The sequence below is a fragment of the Triturus cristatus genome, chromosome 1_1, assembly GCF_964204655.1.
Source record: "Triturus cristatus chromosome 1_1, aTriCri1.1, whole genome shotgun sequence".
NCBI classification, from domain to species: domain Eukaryota; kingdom Metazoa; phylum Chordata; class Amphibia; order Caudata; family Salamandridae; genus Triturus; species Triturus cristatus.
In genome coordinates, this window is record NC_140579.1 from 972,093,638 (window position 1) to 972,109,611 (window position 15,974).

Here is a 15,974-nt window from a genome sequence, read left to right on the forward strand (position 1 = left end):
TTGTGTGGTTTCACCAGAAAAGTTTCCAAGTGTCCATTTTTTAGACTTACAAATATACCTCTAAAATCAGTTGAACTACGAATTCCGATTTACTCACCTGTTATCAGGAGAGAAACCAGTGCTGCATCTTTTAGAGCAGCACTGACCCTGAAAAGTAATTCTAAGTGTATTTACCAGTAACTTGTATTTCCTTCCATAGGAATCCATTGTGTGGTTTTCACCAGAAAAGTTTCCAAGTGTCCATTTTTGAAGTGTACAAATATTCCTCTAAAATCATCCGAAATACGAATTCCTATTTACTCACCTGTTATCAGGAGAGAACCCAGGGCTGCATCTTTTAGCCCAGCACTGACCCTGAAAAGTAATTCTAAGCGTACTTACCAGTAACTTGTATTTACTTCCATGGGAATCCATTGTGTGGTTTTCACCAGAAAAGTTAACAAGTGTCCATTTTTGAAGCGTACAAATATTCCTCTAAAATCAGCCAAACTACGAATTCTGATTTACTCACCTGTTATCAGGAGAGAACCCAGGGCTGCATCTTTTAGCCAAGCACTGACCCTGAAAAGTAATTCTAAGCGTACTTACCAGTAACTTGTATTTCCTTCCATAGGAATCCATTGTGTGGTTTTCACCAGAAAAGTTTCTAAGTGTCCATTTTTGAAATGTACAAATATTCCTCTAAAATCAGCCGAACTACGAATTCTGATTTACTCACCTGTTATCAGGAGAGAACCCAGTGCTGCATCTTTTAGAGCAGCACTGACCCTGAAAAGTAATTCTAAGCGTATTTACCAGTAACTTGTATTTCCTTCCATAGGAATCCATTGTGTGGTTTTCACCAGAATAGTTTCCAAATGTCCATTTTTTAGACTTAAAAATATTCCTCTAAAATCAGTTGAACTTCGAATTCCGATTCACTCACCTGATATCAGGAGAAAACCCAGTGCTGCATCTTTTAGCCCAGCACTGACCCTGAAAAGTAATTCTAAGCGTACTTACCAGTAACTTGTATTTCCTTCCATAGGAATCCATTGTGTGGTTTTCAACAGAAAAGTTTCTAAGTGTCCATTTTTGAAATGTACAAATATTCCTCTAAAATCAGCCGAACTACGAATTCCGATTTACTCACCTGTTATCAGAAGAGAAGCCAGTGCTGCATCTTTTAGAGCAGCACTGACCCTCAAAAGAAATTCTAAGCGTATTTACCAGTAACTTGTATTTCCTTCCATAGGAATCCATTGTGTGGTTTTCACCAGAAAAGTTTCCAAATGTCTATTTTTTAGACTTACAAATATTCCTCTAAAATCAGTTGAACTACGAATTCCGATTTACTCACCTGATATCAGGGGAAAACCCAGTGCTGCATCTTTTAGACCAGCACTGACCCTGAAAAGTAATTCTAAGCGTACTTACCAGTAACTTGTACTTCCTTCCATAGGAATCCATTGTGTGGTTTTCACCAGAAAAGTTTCTAAGTGTCCATTTTTGAAACGTACAAATATTCCTCTAAAATCAGCCGAAATACGACTTCCGATTTACTCACCTGTTATCAGGAGAGAACCCAGGGCTGCATCTTTTAACCCAGCACTGACCGTGAAAAGTAATTCTTAGCGTACTTACCAGTAACTTGTATTTACTTCCATAGGAATCCATTGTGTGGTTTTCACCAGAAAAGTTTCTAAGTGTCCATTTTTGAAACGTACAAATATTCCTCTAAAATCAGCGGAACTGTGAATTCCGATTTACTCACCTGTTATCAGGACAGAACCCAGTGCTGCATCTTTTAGAGCAGCACTGACCCTAAAAAGTAATTCTAAGCGTATTTACCAGTAACTTGTATTTCCTTCCATAGGAATCCATTGTGTGGTTTTCACCAGAAAAGTTTCCAAGTGTCCATTTTTTAGACTTACAAATATTCCTCTAAAATCAGCCGAACTACTAATTCTGATTTACTCACCTGTTATCAGGAGAGAACCCAGGGCTGCATCTTTTAGCCAAGCACTGACCCTGAAAAGTAATTCTAAGCGTACTTACCAGTAACTTGTATTTGCTTCCATAGGAATCCATTGTGTGGTTTTCACCAGAAAAGTTTCTAAGTGTCCATTTTTGAAATGTACAAATATTCCTCTAAAATCAGCCGAACTACGAATTCTGATTTACTCACCTGTTATCAGGAGAGAACCCAGTGTTGCATCTTTTAGAGCAGCACTGACCCTGAAAAGTAATTCTAAGCGTATTTACCAGTAACTTGTATTTCCTTCCATAGGAATCCATTGTGTGGTTTTCACCAGAATAGTTTCCAAATGTCCATTTTTTAGACTTACAAATATTCCTCTAAAATCAGTTGAACTTCGAATTCCGATTCACTCACCTGATATCAGGAGAAAACCCAGTGCTGCATCTTTTAGACCAGCACTGACCATGAAAAGTAATTCTAAGCGTATTTACCAGTAACTTATATTTCCTTCCATAGGAATCCATTGTGTGGTTTTCACCAGAAAAGTTTCCAAGTGTCCATTTTTGAAGCGTACAAATATTCCTCTAAAATCAGCCGAACTACGAATTCTGATTTACTCACCTGTTATCAGGAGAAAACCCAGGGCTGCATCTTTTAGCCAAGCACTGACCCTGAAAAGTAATTCTAAGCGTACTTACCAGTAACTTGTATTTCCTTCCATAGGAATCCATTGTGTGGTTTTCACCAGATTTCTAAGTGTCCATTTTTGAAATGTACAAATATTCCTCTAAAATCAGCCGAACTACGAATTCCGATTTACTCACCTGTTATCAGGAGAGAACCCAGTGCTGCATCTTTTAGAGCAGCACTGACCCTGAAAAGTAATTCTAAGCGTATTTACCAGTAACTTGTATTTCCTTCCATAGGAATCCATTGTGTGGTTTTCACCAGAAAAGTTAACAAGTGTCCATTTTTGAAGCGTACAAATATTCCTCTAAAATCAGCCGAACTACGAATTCTGATTTACTCACCTGTTATCAGGAGAGAACCCAGGGCTGCATCTTTTAGCCAAGCACTGACCCTGAAAACTAATTCTAAGCGTATTTACCAGTAACTTGTATTTCCTTCCATATGAATTCATTGTGTGGTTTTCACCAGAATAGTTTCCAAGTGTCCATTTTTGAAGCGTACAAATATTCCTCTAAAATCAGCCGAACTACGAATTCTGATTTACTCACCTGTTTTCAGGAGAAAACCCAGTGCTGCATCTTTTAGACCAGCACTGACTATGAAAAGTAATTCTAAGCGTACTTACCAGTAACTTGTAATTCCTTCCATAGGAATCCATTGTGTGATTTTCACCAGAAAATATTCTAAGTGTCCATTTTTGAAACGTACAAATATTCCTATAAAATCAGCCGAACTACGAATTCCGATTTACTCACCTGTTATCAGGAGAGAACCCAGTGCTGCATCTTTTAGAGCAGCACTGACCCTGAAAAGTAATTCTAAGCGTATTTATCAGTAACTTGTATTTCCTTACATAGGAATCCATTGTGTGGTTTCACCAGAAAAGTTTCCAAGTGTCCATTTTTGAAACGTACAAATATTCCTCTAAAATCAGCGGAACTGTGAATTCCGATTTACTCACCTGTTATCAGGACAGAACCCAGTGCTGCATCTTTTAGAGCAGCACTGACCCTAAAAAGTAATTCTAAGCGTATTTATCAGTAACTTGTATTTCCTTCCATAGGAATCCATTGTGTGGTTTTCACCAGAAAAGTTTCTAAGTGTCCATTTTTTAGACTTACAAATATTCCTCTAAAATCAGCCAAACTACGAATTCCGATTTACTCACCTGTTATCAGGAGAGAACCCAGGGCTGCATCTTTTAGCCAAGCACTGACCCTGAAAAGTAATTCTAAGCGTACTTACCAGTAACTTGTATTTGCTTCCATAGGAATCCATTGTGTGGTTTTCACCAGAAAAGTTTCTAAGTGTCCATTTTTGAAATGTACAAATATTCCTCTAAAATCAGCCGAACTACGAATTCTGATTTACTCACCTGTTATCAGGAGAGAACCCAGTGCTGCATCTTTTAGAGCAGCACTGACCCTGAAAAGTAATTCTAAGCGTATTTACCAGTAACTTGTATTTCCTTCCATAGGAATCCATTGTGTGGTTTTCATCAGAATAGTTTCCAAATGTCCATTTTTTAGACTTACAAATATTCCTCTAAAATCAGTTGAACTTCGAATTCCGATTCACTCACCTGATATCAGGAGAAAACCCAGTGCTGCATCTTTTAGACCAGCACTGACCATGAAAAGTAATTCTAAGCGTATTTACCAGTAACTTATATTTCCTTCCATAGGAATCCATTGTGTGGTTTTCACCAGAAAAGTTTCCAAGTGTCCATTTTTGAAGCGTACAAATATTCCTCTAAAATCAGCCGAACTACGAATTCTGATTTACTCACCTGTTATCAGGAGAAAACCCAGGGCTGCATCTTTTAGCAAAGCACTGACCCTGAAAAGTAATTCTAAGCGTACTTACCAGTAACTTGTATTTCCTTCCATAGGAATCCATTGTGTGGTTTTCACCAGATTTCTAAGTGTCCATTTTTGAAATGTACAAATATTCCTCTAAAATCAGCCGAACTACGAATTCCGATTTACTCACCTGTTATCAGGAGAGAACCCAGTGCTGCATCTTTTAGAGCAGCACTGACCCTGAAAAGTAATTCTAAGCGTATTTACCAGTAACTTGTATTTCCTTCCATAGGAATCCATTGTGTGGTTTTCACCAGAAAAGTTAACAAGTGTCCATTTTTGAAGCGTACAAATATTCCTCTAAAATCAGCCGAACTACGAATTCTGATTTACTCACCTGTTATCAGGAGAGAACCCAGGGCTGCATCTTTTAGCCAAGCACTGACCCTGAAAACTAATTCTAAGCGTATTTACCAGTAACTTGTATTTCCTTCCATATGAATTCATTGTGTGGTTTTCACCAGAATAGTTTCCAAGTGTCCATTTTTGAAGCGTACAAATATTCCTCTAAAATCAGCCGAACTACGAATTCTGATTTACTCACCTGTTATCAGGAGAAAACCCAGTGCTGCATCTTTTAGACCAGCACTGACTATGAAAAGTAATTCTAAGCGTACTTACCAGTAACTTGTAATTCCTTCTATAGGAATCCATTGTGTGATTTTCACCAGAAAATATTCTAAGTGTCCATTTTTGAAACGTACAAATATTCCTCTAAAATCAGCCGAACTACGAATTCCGATTTACTCACCTGTTATCAGGAGAGAACCCAGTGCTGCATCTTTTAGAGCAGCACTGACCCTGAAAAGTAATTCTAAGCGTATTTACCAGTAACTTGTATTTCCTTACATAGGAATCCATTGTGTGGTTTCACCAGAAAAGTTTCCAAGTGTCCATTTTTTAGACTTACAAATATACCTCTAAAATCAGTTGAACTACGAATTCCGATTTACTCACCTGTTATCAGGAGAGAAACCAGTGCTGCATCTTTTAGAGCAGCACTGACCCTGAAAAGTAATTCTAAGTGTATTTACCAGTAACTTGTATTTCCTTCCATAGGAATCCATTGTGTGGTTTTCACCAGAAAAGTTTCCAAGTGTCCATTTTTGAAGTGTACAAATATTCCTCTAAAATCATCCGAAATACGAATTCCTATTTACTCACCTGTTATCAGGAGAGAACCCAGGGCTGCATCTTTTAGCCCAGCACTGACCCTGAAAAGTAATTCTAAGCGTACTTACCAGTAACTTGTATTTACTTCCATAGGAATCCATTGTGTGGTTTTCACCAGAAAAGTTAACAAGTGTCCATTTTTGAAGCGTACAAATATTCCTCTAAAATCAGCCGAACTACGAATTCTGATTTACTCACCTGTTATCAGGAGAGAACCCAGGGCTGCATCTTTTAGCCAAGCACTGACCCTGAAAAGTAATTCTAAGCGTACTTACCAGTAACTTGTATTTCCTTCCATAGGAATCCATTGTGTGGTTTTCACCAGAAAAGTTTCTAAGTGTCCATTTTTGAAATGTACAAATATTCCTCTAAAATCAGCCGAACTCCGAATTCCGATTTACTCACCTGTTATCAGGAGAGAACCCAGTGATGCATCTTTTAGAGCAGCGCTGACCCTGAAAAGTAATTCTAAGCGTATTTACCAGTAACTTGTATTTCCTTCCATAGGAATCCATTGTGTGGTTTTCACCAGAAAAGTTAACAAGTGTCCATTTTTGAAGCGTACAAATATTCCTCTAAAATCGGCCGAAATACGAATTCCGATTTACTCACCTGATATCAGGAGAAAACCCAGTGCTGCATCTTTTAGACCAGCACTGACCATGAAAAGTAATTCTAAGCGTACTTACCAGTAACTTGTACTTCCTTCCATAGGAATCCATTGTGTGGTTTTCACCAGAAAAGTTTCTAAGTGTCCATTTTTGAAACGTACAAATATTCCTCTAAAATCAGCCGAAATATGAATTCCTATATACTCACCTGTTATCAGGAGAGAACCCAGGGCTGCATCTTTTAGCCCAGAAATGACCCTGAAAAGTAATTCTAAGCGTACTTACCAGTAACTTGTATTTCCTTCCATAGGAATCCATTGTGTGGTTTTCACCAGAAAAGTTTCTAAGTGTCCATTTTTGAAATGTACAAATATTCCTCTAAAATCAGCCGAACTACGAATTCCGATTTACTCACCTGTTATCAGGAGAGAACCCAGTGCTGCATCTTTTAGAGCAGCACTGACCCTCAAATGTAATTCTAAGCGTATTTACCAGTAACTTGTATTTCCTTCCATAGGAATCCATTGTGTGGTTTTCACCAGAAAAGTTTCCAAATGTCTATTTTTTAGACTTACAAATATTCCTCTAAAATCAGTTGAACTACGAATTCAGATTTACTCACCTGATATCAGGAGAAAACCAAGTGCTGCATCTTTTAGACCAGCACTGACCATGAAAAGTAATTCTAAGCGTACTTACCAGTAACTTGTACTTCCTTCCATAGGAATCCATTGTGTGGTTTTCACCAGAAAAGTGTCCAAGTGTCAATTTTTGAAACGTACAAATATTCCTCTAAAATCCGCCGAAATACGACTTCTGATTTACTCACCTGTTATCAGGAGAAAACCCAGTGCTGCATCTTTTAGACCAGCACTGACTATGAAAAGTAATTCTAAGCATACTTACCAGTAACTTGTATTTCCTTACATAGGAATCCATTGTGTGGTTTTCACCAGAAAAGTTTCCAAGTGTCCATTTTTGAAGTGTACAAATATTCCTCTAAAATCATCCGAAATACGAATTCCTATTTACTCACCTGTTATCAGGAGAGAACCCAGTGCTGCATCTTTTAGAGCAGCACTGACCCTCAAATGTAATTCTAAGCGTATTTACCAGTAACTTGTATTTCCTTCCATAGGAATCCATTGTGTGGTTTTCACCAGAAAAGTTTCCAAATGTCTATTTTTTAGACTTACAAATATTCCTCTAAAATCAGTTGAACTACGAATTCAGATTTACTCACCTGATATCAGGAGAAAACCAAGTGCTGCATCTTTTAGACCAGCACTGACCATGAAAAGTAATTCTAAGCGTACTTACCAGTAACTTGTACTTCCTTCCATAGGAATCCATTGTGTGGTTTTCACCAGAAAAGTGTCCAAGTGTCAATTTTTGAAACGTACAAATATTCCTCTAAAATCCGCCGAAATACGACTTCTGATTTACTCACCTGTTATCAGGAGAGAACCCAGGGCTGCATCTTTTAGCCCAGCACTGACCCTGAAAAATAATTCTAAGCGTACTTACTAGTAACTTGTATTTACTTCCATAGGAATCCATTGTGTGGTTTTCACCAGAAAAGTTAACAAGTGTCCATTTTTGAAGCGTACAAATATTCCTCTAAAATCAGCCGAACTACGAATTCTGATTTACTCACCTGTTATCAGGAGAAGACCCAGTGTTGCATCTTTTAGACCAGCACTGACTATGAAAAGTAATTCTAAGCGTATTTACCAGTAACTTGTATTTCCTTCCATAGGAATCCATTGTGTGGTTTTCACCAGAAAAGTTTCCAAGTGTCCATTTTTGAAACGTACAACTATTCCTCTAAAATTAGCCAAACTATGAATTTTGATTTACTCACCTGTTATCAGGAATGAACTCAAGGCTGCATCTTTTAGCCCAGCACTGACCCTGAAAAGTAATTCTAAGCGTATTTACCAGTAACTTGTATTTCCTTCCATAGGAATCCATTGTGTGGTTTTCACCAGAAAAGTTAACAAGTGTCTATTTTTGAAGCGTACAAATATTCCTCTAAAATCAGCCGAACTACGAATTCTGATTTACTCACCTGTTATCAGGAGAGAACCCAGGGCTGCATCTTTTAGCCAAGCACTGACCCTGAAAAGTAATTCTAAGCGTACTTACCAGTAACTTGTATTTCCTTCCATAGGAATCCATTGTGTGGTTTTCACCAGAAAAGTTTCTAAGTGTCCATTTTTGAAATGTACAAATATTCCTCTAAAATCAGCCGAACTACGAATTCTGATTTACTCACCTGTTATCAGGAGAGAACCCAGTGCTGCATCTTTTAGAGCAGAACTGACCCTGAAAAGTATTTCTAAGCGTATTTACCAGTAACTTGTATTTCCTTCCATAGGAATCCATTGTGTGGTTTTCACCAGAATAGTTTCCAAATGTCCATTTTTTAGACTTACAAATATTCCTCTAAAATCAGTTGAACTTCGAATTCCGATTCACTCACCTGATATCAGGAGAAAACCCAGTGCTGCATATTTTAGCCCAGCACTGACCCTGAAAAGTAATTCTAAGCGTACTTACCAGTAACTTGTATTTCCTTCCATAGGAATCCATTGTGTGGTTTTCAACCAAAAAGTTAACAAGTGTCCATTTTTGAAATGTACAAATATTCCTCTAAAATCAGCCGAACTACGAATTCCGATTTACTCACCTGTTATCAGGAGAAAACCCAGTGCTGCATCTTTTAGAGCAGCACTGACCCTGAAAAGTAATTCTAAGCGTATTTACCAGTAACTTTTATTTCCTTCCATAGGAATCCATTGTGTGGTTTTCACCAGAAAAGTTTCCAAGTGTCCATTTTTGAAGCGTACAAATATTCCTCTAAAATCAGCCGAAATTCGAATTCCTATTTACTCACCTGTTATCAGGAGAAAACCCAGTGCTGCATCTTTTAGACCAGCACTGACTATGAAAAGTAATTCTAAGTGTACTTACCAGTAACTTGTAATTCCTGCCATAGGAATCCATTGTGTGATTTTCACCAGAAAATTTTCTAATTGTCAATTTTTGAAACGTTCAAATATTCCTCTAAAATCAGCCGAAATACGAATTCCGATTTACTCACCTGTTATCAGGAGAGAACCCAGGGCTGCATCTTTTAGCCCAGCACTGACCCTGAAAAGTAATTCTAAGCGTACTTACCAGTAACTTGTATTTCCTTCCATAGGAATCCATTGTGTGGTTTTCACTAGAAAAGTTTCTAAGTGTCCATTTTTGAAACGTACAAATATTCCTCTAAAATCAGCCGAACTACGAATTCTGATTTACTCACCTGTTATCAGGAGAGAACCCAGTGCTGCATCTTTTAGAGCAGCACTGACCCTGAAAAGTAATTCTAAGCGTATTTACCAGTAACTTGTATTTCATTCCATAGGAATCCATTGTGTGGTTTTCACCAGAAGAGTTAACAAGTGTCCATTTTTGAGGCGTACAAATATTCCTCTAAAATCGGCCGAACTACGAATTCTGATTTACTCACCTGTTATCAGGAGAGAACCCAGGGCTGCATCTTTTAGCCAAGCACTGACCCTGAAAAGTAATTCTAAGCGTACTTACCAGTAACTTGTATTTCCTTCCATAGGAATCCATTGTGTGGTTTTCACCAGAAAAGTTTCTAAGTGTCCATTTTTGAAATGTACAAATATTCCTCTAAAATCAGCCGAACTACGAATTCCGATTTACTCACCTGTTATCAGGAGAGAACCCAGGGCTTCATCTTTTAGCCCAGCACTGACCCTGAAAAGTAATTCTAAGCGTACTTACCAGTAACTTGTATTTACTTCCATAGAAATCCATTGTGTGGTTTTCACCAGAAAAGTTTCTAAGTGTCCATTTTTGAAACGTACAACTATTCCTCTAAAATCAGCCGAACTATGAATTTTGATTTACTCACCTGTTATCAGGAATGAACTCAAGGCTGCATCTTTTAGCCCAGCACTGACCCTGAAAAGTAATTCTAAGCGTATTTACCAGTAACTTGTATTTCTTTCCATAGGAATCCATTGTGTGGTTTTCACCAGAAAAGTTTCCAAATGTCCATTTTTGAAACGTACAAATATTCCTTTCAAATCAGCCGAAATACGACTTCCGATTTACTCACCTGTTATCAGGAGAGAATCCGGGGCTGCATCTTTTCCCCCAGCACTGACCGTGAAAAGTAATTCTAAGCGTACTTACCAGTAACTTGTATTTCCCTCCATAGGAATCCATTGTGTGGTTTTCACTAGAAAAGTTTCTAAGTGTCCATTTTTGAAACGTACAAATATTCCTCTAAAATCAGCCGAACTACGAATTCTGATTTACTCACCTGTTATCAGGAGAGAACCCAGTGCTGCATCTTTTAGAGCAGCATTGACCCTGAAAAGTAATTCTAAGCGTATTTACCAGTAACTTGTATTTCCTTCCATAGGAATCCATTGTGTGGTTTTCACCAGAAAAGTTTCTAAGTGTCCATTTTTGAAATGTACAAATATTCCTCTAAAATCAGCGGAACTACGAATTCCTATTTACTCACCTGTTATCAGGAGAGAACCCAGTGCTGCAAATTTTAGCCCAGCACTGACCCTGAAAAGTAATTCTAAGTGTACTTACCAGTAACTTGTATTTCCTTCCATAGGAATCCATTGTGTGGTTTTCACCAGAAAAGTTTCCAAGTGTCCATTTTTGAAACTTACAAATATTCCTCTAAAATCAGTTGAACTACGAATTCCGATTTACTCACCTGTTATCAGGAGAGAACCCAGTGCTGCATCTTTTAGAGCAGCACTGACCATTAAAAGTAATTCTAAGCGTACTTACCAGTAACTTGTATTTCCTTCCATAGGAATCCATGGTGTGGTTTTCACCAGAAAAGTTTCTAAGTGTCCATTTTTGAAATGTACAAATATTCCTCTAAAATCAGCCGAACTACGAATTCTGATTTACTCACCTGTTATCAGGAGAGAACCCAGTGCTGCATCTTTTAGAGCAGCACTGACCCTGAAAAGTAATTCTAAGCGTATTTACCAGTAACTTGTATTTCCTTCCATAGGAATCCATTGTGTGGTTTTCACCAGAATAGTTTCCAAATGTCCATTTTTTAGACTTACAAATATTCCTCTAAAATCAGTTGAACTACGAATTCAGATTTACTCACCTGATTTCAGGAGAAAACCCAGTGCTGCATCTTTTAGACCAGCACTGACCCTGAAAAGTAATTCTAAGCATATTTACCAGTAACTTGTATTTCCTTCCATAGGAATCCATTGTGTGGTTTTCACCAGAAAAGTTTCTAAGTGTCCATTTTTGAAACGTACAAATATTCCTCTAAAATCAGCCGAAATACGACTTCTGATTTACTCACCTGTTATCAGGAGAGAACCCAGGGCTGCATCTTTTAGCCCAGCACTGACCGTGAAAAGTAATTCTAAGCGTACTTACCAGTAACTTGTATTTACTTCCATAGGAATCCATTGTGTGGTTTTCACCAGAAAAGTTTCTAAGTGTCCATTTTTGAAACGTACAAATATTCCTCTAAAATCAGCCGAACTACGAATTCCGATTTACTCACCTGATATCAGGAGAAAACCCAGTGCTGCATCTTTTAGACCAGCACTGACCCTGAAAAGTAATTCTAAGCGTATTTACCAGTAACTTATATTTCCTTCCATAGGAATCCATTGTGTGGTTTTCACCAGAAAAGTTTCCAAGTGTCCATTTTTTAGACTTACAAATATTCCTCTAAAATCAGTTGAACTACGAATTCCAATTTACTCACCTGTTATCAGGAGAGAACCCAGTGCTGCATCTTTTAGAGCAGCACTGACCCTGAAAAGCAATTCTAAGTGTATTTACCAGTAACTTGTATTTCCTTCCATAGGAATCCATTGTGTGGTTTTCACCAGAAAAGTTTCCAAGTGTCCCTTTTTGAAGCGTACAAATATTCCTCTAAAATCACCCGAACTGCGAATTCTGATTTACTCACCTGTTATCAGGAGAAAACCCAGTGCTGCATCTTTTAGGCCAGCACTGACCATGAAAAGTAATTCTAAGCGTACTTACCAGTAACTTGTAGTTCCTTCCATAGGAATCCATTGTGTGGTTTTCACCAGAAAAGTTTCTAAGTGTCCATTTTTGAAATGTACAAATATTCCTCTAAAATCAGCCGAACTACGAATTCCGATTTACTCACATGTTATCAGGAGAGAACCCAGTGCTGCATCTTTTAGAGCAGCACTGACCGTGAAAAGTAATTCTAAGCGTATTTACCAATAACTTGTATTTCCTTCCATAGGAATCCATTTTGTGGTTTCACCAGCAAAGTTTCCAAGTGTCCATTTTTTAGACTTACAAATATTCCTCTAAAATCAGTTGAACTACGAATTCCGATTTACTCACCTGTTATCAGGAGAGAACCCAGTGCTGCATCTTTTAGAGCAGCACTGACCCTCAAATGTAATTCTAAGCGTATTTACCAGTAACTTGTATTTCCATCCTTAGGAATCCATTGTGTGGTTTTCACCAGAAAAGTTTCCAAATGTCTATTTTTTAGACTTACAAATATTCCTCTAAAATCAGTTGAACTACGAATTCCGATTTACTCACCTGATATCAGGAGAAAACCCAGTGCTGCATCTTTTAGACCAGCACTGACCATTAAAAGTAATTCTAAGCGTACTTACCAGTAACTTGTACTTCCTTCCATAGGAATCCATTGTGTGGTTTTCACCAGAAAAGTGTCCAAGTGTCAATTTTTGAAACGTACAAATATTCTTCTAAAATCAGCCAAACTACGAATTCAAATTTACTCACCTGTTATCAGGAGAGAACCCAGTGCTGCATCTTTTAGAGCAGCACTGACCCTGAAAAGTAATTCTAAGCGTACTTACCAGTAACTTGTATTTCCTTCCTTAGGAATCCATTGTGTGGTTTTCACCAGAAAAGTTTCCAAGTGTCCATTTATGAAACGTACAAATATTCCTCTAAAATCAGCCGAAATACGAATTCCTGTTTACTCACCTGTTATCAGGAGAGAACCCAGGGCTGCATCTTTTAGCCCAGCACTGACCCTGAAAAGTAATTCTAAGCGTACTTACCAGTAACTTTTATTTCCTTCCATAGGAATCCATTGTGTGGTTTTCACCAGAAAAGTTTCCAAGTGTCCATTTTTGAAATGTACAAATATTCCTCTAAAATCAGCCGATCTACGAATTCCGATTTACTCACCTGTTATCAGGAGAGAACCCAGTGCTGCATCTTTTAGAGCAGCACTGACCCTGAAAAGTAATTCTAAGCGTATTTACCAGTAACTTGTATTTCCTTCCATAGGAATCCATTGTGTGGTTTTCACCAGAAAAGTTTCCAAATGTCCATTTTTGAAACATACAAATATTCCTCTAAAATCAGCCGAAATACGACTTCCGATTTACTCACCTGTTATCAGGAGAGAACCCAGGGCTGCATCTTTTAGCCCAGCACTGACCGTGAAAAGTAATTCTAAGCGTACTTACCAGTAACTTGTATTTCCTTTCATAGGAATCCATTGTGTGGTTTTCACCAGAAAAGTTTCCAAGTGTTTATTTTTGAAACGTACAAATATTCCTCTAAAATCAGCCGAACTACGAATTCCGATTTACTCACCTGTTATCAGGAGAGAACCCAGGGCTGCATCTTTTAGCCAAGCACTGACCCTGAAAAGTAATTCTAAGCGTACTTACCAGTAACTTGTATTTGCTTCCATAGGAATCCATTGTGTGGTTTTCACCAGAATAGTTTCCAAATGTCCATTTTTTAGACTTACAAATATTCCTCTAAAATCAGTTGAACTTCGAATTCCGATTCACTCACCTGATATCAGGAGAAAACCCAGTGCTGCATCTTTTAGACCAGCACTGACCATGAAAAGTAATTCTAAGCGTATTTACCAGTAACTTATATTTCCTTCCATAGGAATCCATTGTGTGGTTTTCACCAGAAAAGTTTCCAAGTGTCCATTTTTGAAGCGTACAAATATTCCTCTAAAATCAGCCGAACTACGAATTCTGATTTACTCACCTGTTATCAGGAGAAAACCCAGGGCTGCATCTTTTAGCCAAGCACTGACCCTGAAAAGTAATTCTAAGCGTACTTACCAGTAACTTGTATTTCCTTCCATAGGAATCCATTGTGTGGTTTTCACCAGATTTCTAAGTGTCCATTTTTGAAATGTACAAATATTCCTCTAAAATCAGCCGAACTACGAATTCCGATTTACTCACCTGTTATCAGGAGAGAACCCAGTGCTGCATCTTTTAGAGCAGCACTGACCCTGAAAAGTAATTCTAAGCGTATTTACCATTAACTTGTATTTCCTTCCATAGGAATCCATTGTGTGGTTTTCACCAGAAAAGGTAACAAGTGTCCATTTTTGAAGCGTACAAATATTCCTCTAAAATCAGCCGAACTACGAATTCTGATTTACTCACCTGTTATCAGGAGAGAACCCAGGGCTGCATCTTTTAGCCAAGCTCTGACCCTGAAAACTAATTCTAAGCGTATTTACCAGTAACTTGTATTTCCTTCCATATGAATTCATTGTGTGGTTTTCACCAGAATAGTTTCCAAGTGTCCATTTTTGAAGCGTACAAATATTCCTCTAAAATCAGCCGAACTACGAATTCTGATTTACTCACCTGTTATCAGGAGAAAACCCAGTGCTGCATCTTTTAGACCAGCACTGACTATGAAAAGTAATTCTAAGCGTACTTACCAGTAACTTGTAATTCCTTCCATAGGAATCCATTGTGTGATTTTCACCAGAAAATATTCTAAGTGTCCATTTTTGAAACGTACAAATATTCCTCTAAAATCAGCCGAACTACGAATTCCGATTTACTCACCTGTTATTAGGAGAGAACCCAGTGCTGCATCTTTTAGAGCAGCACTGACCCTGAAAAGTAATTCTAAGCGTATTTACCAGTAACTTGTATTTCCTTACATAGGAATTCATTGTGTGGTTTCACCAGAAAAGTTTCCAAGTGTCCATTTTTTAGACTTACAAATATACCTCTAAAATCAGTTGAACTACGAATTCCGATTTACTCACCTGTTATCAGGAGAGAAACCAGTGCTGCATCTTTTAGAGCAGCACTGACCCTGAAAAGTAATTCTAAGTGTATTTACCAGTAACTTGTATTTCCTTCCATAGGAATCCATTGTGTGGTTTTCACCAGAAAAGTTTCCAAGTGTCCATTTTTGAAGTGTACAAATATTCCTCTAAAATCATCCGAAATACGAATTCCTATTTACTCACCTGTTATCAGGAGAGAACCCAGGGCTGCATCTTTTAGCCCAGCACTGACCCTGAAAAGTAATTCTAAGCGTACTTACCAGTAACTTGTATTTACTTCCATAGGAATCCATTGTGTGGTTTTCACCAGAAAAGTTAACAAGTGTCCATTTTTGAAGCGTACAAATATTCCTCTAAAATCAGCCGAACTACGAATTCTGATTTACTCACCTGTTATCAGGAGAGAACCCAGGGCTGCATCTTTTAGCCAAGCACTGACCCTGAAAAGTAATTCTAAGCGTACTTACCAGTAACTTGTATTTCCTTCCATAGGAATCCATTGTGTGGTTTTCACCAGAAAAGTTTCTAAGTGTCCATTTTTGAAATGTACA